This window comes from Bos taurus, chromosome 29 (genome assembly GCF_002263795.3).
Source record: "Bos taurus isolate L1 Dominette 01449 registration number 42190680 breed Hereford chromosome 29, ARS-UCD2.0, whole genome shotgun sequence".
Taxonomy (NCBI): domain Eukaryota; kingdom Metazoa; phylum Chordata; class Mammalia; order Artiodactyla; family Bovidae; genus Bos; species Bos taurus.
The window spans coordinates 8060184-8066183 of NC_037356.1; the positions used below are offsets into that span (position 1 = coordinate 8060184).

At 41.0% G+C, this 6000-nt stretch overlaps 1 pseudogene; it reads left to right on the top strand.

Annotated features, from left to right (window-relative positions):
• Window positions 1–1888: 1888 nt before the first annotated feature.
• On the top strand, window positions 1889–2645 carry LOC781969 (BCL2/adenovirus E1B 19 kDa protein-interacting protein 3-like; annotated as a pseudogene).
• Window positions 2646–6000: the final 3355 nt, after the last annotated feature.

The following is a 6000-nucleotide window of genomic DNA, read 5'->3' on the forward strand; positions in this document are numbered from 1 at the left end:
GTCGAGAAGAGCCAGACATGACTGAGCGGCTTCACTTTCACTTTTCATTTTCATGCATTGGAGAAGGAAATGGCAACCCACTCCAGTGTTCTTGCCTGGAGAATCCCAGGGATGGGGGAGCCTGGTGGGCTGCCGTCTCTGGGGTCGCACAGAGTCGGACACGACTGAAGCGACTTAGCAGCAGCAGCAGCAGTTCTTTAAGTGAGAATGTAGAGGTTTTGTACACCTAAGAATGTCAGTTGCAGTCCCTCTGTAATGATAACTGGGTATAAAATTCCAGGCTAAAAATAAACTTCCCTCAAGAATTGGACAATATTACTTTACTTTCTTCCCACGTCTACTCTCCCTTATCTTAAATCTACCATTTATCTAATTGCTATTTCTTTGAAGTCAATCTTGCTTTTCCTTCTGATAGTTTATAATATTATCTTTTTTAAGAATTAAAAGTAGTTGGATTTATTATATTCATTTTTAAATTTTATTATTTATTTATTTTGGCTGTACTGGGTCTTTTTTTTTTTTCCTTTTTATTTTGTAATAGGGTATAGCTGATTAACAAACAATGTTGTTACAGTTTCAGGTGAACAGTGAAGAGACTCAGCCATACATACACACGTATCCCTGCTCCTCCAAATTCCCCTCCTATCCAGGCTGCCACATAACACTGAGCAGAGTTCCAGGTACTGTACTGTACGACCCTGCTGCTTATCCATTTTAAATATAGCAGTGTGTGCGTATCCACTCCAAACTCCCTAACTATCCCTTCCCTCCATCCTTCCCCCTGGAAACCATAAATTCATTCTCTGAGTCTATGAGTATCTTTCTGCTTTACAAGTTCAGCTTTCATCATTTCTGTTCATATTCCACATTTAAGGGATTTATACAGTATTTCTCCTTCTCTGTCTGACTGACTTCACTTAGTGTGACAATCTGTAGGTCCTTTCATGTTGCTGCAGATGGCATTATTTCAATTCTTTTTAGTGGCTAGGTAATATCCCATTGTGCCAGGTCTTAGTCCTAGCTGCGGGATCTTCACTGCAGCATGCAGGCTTCTTGGTTGTGGCATGTATGCAGGACCTTGTACCTGGAGCAGGGATTGAACCCAGGCCCCTTGCATTGGGAGTGAAGTGTTTACTCACTGGACCACCAGGGAAATCCCAGAATTATCTTCATCCTTGACTTTTTTCATTTTCAGGACTCTGACTAGAAACTGATACATTTTTACTAATTTTGCTTAATATTCAGTGTTTTATGATGTGAGAATTTGTTATTCTTAAGATATTCTTCATCATTCATATGTCAGGTTGCTGCTAAGTTCCTATGTAGTATTTCCTCTTTGTTTTCATTTTCCCTTTCCCTCCTTCCCTTTCCTCTCTAGGTCTAATAGTTTACTTTTATGATATGTTCATTTTCCCTTTCCCTCCTTCCCTTTCCTCTCTAGGTCTAATAGTTTACTTTTATGATATGTTCCATCCGGTACACTGGGGTCCCAGGCTTAAACAAGATCTTAGAGTGGTAGATCAGAATTCCTACCCAAAATGATGTTATTGAGCTGTCTAGGCAGGTTTTTTTTCAGTCACTAGAAAATATGAAAAAGCAGTGCAGTTAAGGAAGACTGCTAGGTCATGAAAAAAAACAGCATAACGCATTCATAACGTGATGCAAGGCGACTTCCTCACCTTCAAAAGCATCCTTGGTTTTCATGTTACTCTGCACTGCTCAGATGTACAAAGATTATATTCCGTAAATGCACATATATTTCCAGTGTTTTATTTTAATGTATAAATTTAAAACATTAGGTTTTAAGCTAGACATATTAGGCTATAAAACATTAGTTAACATTCACGGGATAAGGGAGCAAGAAACCGTCAAGTTTTCCTTCCATGAAAGTAAAAATGTTGGTTGTGTTGCTGCTGGAGAACCGCAGACGGTCCTTGCTGCAGGGCCGCAGCTCTTCCAGCCGCCTGACAATGTTGTCTCACTTAGTAGAACAGCCGCCACCCCGCACAACAACTGTGAGGAAGGCCCACAGTCTCTGCCACCGCCCACCAGCCTCAACAGCTCCTGGGTGGAGCTCCCCAGGAACAGCAGCAATGGCAGTGATAACGGCAATGGGAAGAATGGGGGGCTGGAGCACATACCCTCCTTGATGGGGACGTGGAGAAGACTCTTTTGGACGCACAGCATGAACCCAGACAGAGCAGTTCAAGAGGCAGCTCTCACTGTGACAGCCCTTCCCCACAAGAAGATGGGCAGATCATGTTTGATGTGGAAATGCATACCAGCAAGGACCATAGCTCTCAGTCAGAAGAAGAAGTTGCAGAAGGAGAGGAAGAAGTGGATGCTCTGAAGAAAAGTGTGGACTGGGTGTCCGACTGGCCCAGTAGACCTGAAAACATTCCACCCAAGGAGTTCCACTTCAGGCACCCTAAACGTTCCGTTTCCTCAAGCATGAGGAAAAGTGGAGCTATGAGGAAAGGGGGCATCTTCTCCACAGTTTCTTAAGGTGTTCATTCTATCTCTCTTCCTCTCCCATGTTCTGGCTTTGGGACTAAGCATCTACATTGCAAAACGACTGAGCACGCCTTCTGCCAGCACCTACTAAGAGAGGAGAAGAGTCCCTGGGCCAGTGTGTGACTTGTGAAGTGGTGTCTTGCCACAGTAGTTTATTTGAACTTGAGACCATTGTAAGCGTGACCCAACCTCCACCCTCTTTATACATATCCAAGTTCCAGTAACTCTCAAATCCAGTATTTTATTCCAACTCTGTTGAGGCATTTTGTTAATAACCTCATTCCCTTTGGGGCCTGAAAACACTTTAGAATTTTCTAATAAGACTTTACTGTTGTTTAGAAATTTGCAAGGACTTCTTTTCCGCAAACGCCACCAGCAGATTGTAATTTTGTCAAGAATGCCATTGTCTTCTCTCAGTACCACCAAACCTAGACCTGCACCATTCATGGTATAAATCTTATTCTTGCAAGATAACCCACCTGTCTTTTCAATTGAGACCAGGTTGCAAATGATATGAAAGCTTTGTTGTTTTGTTTTCCTAGACAAAGGCAAGCTTCCCTAAGCTTGAATTTATAGTTACGAAAAAAGAAAACAAAAACAAATAAAACAGACAAAACAAGACAAGGAAAAAAAATATCCTGGGCAATAAAAAGTTATTTTAAACCGAAAAAAGTAAAAATGTCATCAGCCCCAGATGAATAGTTCACCTTGGTGAAACGAGAGCAGGCGACATCATCAATATGAACAAAAGCACTAAGTTCAGGACATCATTGTTCTGAACTTGTCATTGGTTATGATAAAAACTTCATATGCAAAATTATTTTAATCTAGAAGATAGAGATTGACATAGCTAATAGATTATGCTAGTGTCATCTGGATCAACTGGACGTTACTAGAAAAATTTTGGATTTTTTTTAACATTTATTTCTTCCCCGTAAGCTGGTGATTTGTTTGTGTCGTGTGTGTGTGTGTTCAGTTGTTCAGTGGTGTCTGACTCTTTGTGACCACATGGACTGTAGCTCTCCAGGCTCCTCTGTCCATGGAATTTCCCAGGCAAGAATATTGAAGTAGATTGCCATTTCCTTCTCCAGGGGATCTTCCCGACCCAGGGATTTTACTCACATCTCTTGTGTCTCCTGTGTTGACAGGTAGATTCTTTACTACTGCACCAAGATGGGGAGCCCTTGTTCACATTAATGTAATGATAAAACCAGAACATGCTTTAGCCTATTCAATATATCCTACTGTTTCTTTATCTCTTAAATGTTGCTAAAAATCAATCTTAATAAAAACATTTTTAATTGCCCAAGCGTAACTTATACTTCTTAAATACAACTAAAATCCTCCCAGCTTCAGGTCCCATTCTAGCCGCTATTGCAAACACCTGGGATTGTTTTTTTTTCCCACTGGAAAACTCCTTCCTCTGCCCCGCCCCCACAAACTCACCCCTGCTTCATCATATCACAGTCCAGAAGCAGGGGGTTTAACAACATGCAGGCCATCCTTGACCTGTGGAAAGGTGAGCTCACGGATACATGTTTCCTCTTTCTCCAATCAGGTGGGTAGGTCTTAGACATATTTTATCCCAAAGGATTAAGCAAAAAATCACCCATCACTGTAGCCACTGCATTAGCTTCAGTGTATTTTCTCTCCTTCTCTGTTCATTCCTTCTTCCTCACTTCTGCTCCCAGAACATATTCCAAATAAACCACCTGCATTCAGGCTTTTTACTCAGGCTCCATTTTCAGGGAAACTTATGGTAAAATAAAGATACTTTTGAAGAACATAACCACTGAGTACACTGGTAGACAGTCAACAGCAAAGCTATCGTCTATTTAATGAGTCCATTCTTTCCCATTGCAGAGTAAATCTATGTCTACTTTCCCACTGGAAATGAGTATCAACACTTCTATTCTGATGTCTTTTTGCACAGTATTAGACATTAAACACTTGACATTAAATTCTTGCAATCCAATTGAAATAATCTGCCTTAAATCAAGGCACCTGCACATTCTGCTAGTCTCAAGTATCTACCAGATAAAATGCCCAGAAAGATTTTTTTTGAGAGAAAACAAAGGTCCAGTGATGAATTTACTAAATGATTAGATTTCATAAATATTTGAAAATATGAAATAGGAGCCATCTCTGCCTTCACTGAACTTATATCATGGTAAGAGAAACAGATGATAGATTCATATACATACAAACATATGCATGTATGATATATTAAACACAGTATACTTATGTGATGGTAGCTTCCCTGGTGCCTCAGTGGTAAAGAATCTGCCTGCCAATGCAAGAGATGCAGGTTCAGTCCCTGGATTGGGAAGATCCCCTGGAGGAGGAAATGGCAACTCACTCCAGTATTCTTGCTTGGAGAATCCAATGGACAGAGGAGCCTGGCGGGCTACAGTCCATGGGGTCACAAAGAGCTGACTCTGACTTAGTGACTGAAAAGCAACAAAATTTACATTATATACAAAACATAGTTTTGTTCCATAGAAAATGAATGCAAAAATAATGTGATGTTTAGATTTCCCACCCCACCCTGCCAAAACAAAAATCTTAGCTTTAAACTTTTTGGATACATTATTAAATTTCTGAGTCTCAGTGTTCTGAAATGTTACATAGAAACAGTGATAACTACCTTGAAAACTTTCTGTGAAGGTTCAAATAGACAATATGTAAAAAGTTTTTGCCATTTAATATGTGGTACCTAGTACCTGCTTGGAGAAGGAAATGGCAACCCACTCCAGTGTTCTTGCCTGGAGAATCCCAGGGATGGGGGAGCCTGGTGGGCTGCTGTCTATGGGGTCACACAGAGTCGGACACGACTGAAGCGACTTAGCAGCAGCAGCAGTACCTGCTACTATTGCTCTTTGCCCATAATATTCATCATTATCATTAATAACAAATTTCATTTCCTGTCACTAATGTAAGGTGACCATGACCATTAATTCAACAAATGTTTGAGAACCTACCCAATGACCAGCACTGTGATAGCCAACAAAACACAGGCAAGAAAGCAATAATGGTAAAAAGAAATTCAGGTAGGTTGTTGAGTGGAAAAAGAAGTGGGGAGGGCTAGCTGGACTCTTTGAATAGGCTTTAGACATAAAGGTAAAGAGAAGGGAGCAGTCCTAATAACAAGCTCACAGCACAGTACCAGAGAGCTAGGCGTTCTAACCTGAGGTCATGACTTCCTGAGCCTGGCAGTGGGAAACAGCAGCATTTCCATCACTCTTGGGGCGCATGACAATGACACCATTGTTGTCTCACTGGCTTCTCGTTAGCAAGTGTTGCCTTGAAACTCACTCAAGCAGAGCTATTTATCTGCCCTTGCCTCTCTGTAGTTCTACTGTCTGTGTTTTGTCATCATGTCTATTCAATTAAGATTGATATCTGTACCAAGGGAATCTGAGTTCTCACCAAGCCCCAAAGAGAAATTACTCACTGGAAACCAAAGCACTGTGGCTCCATTATGTT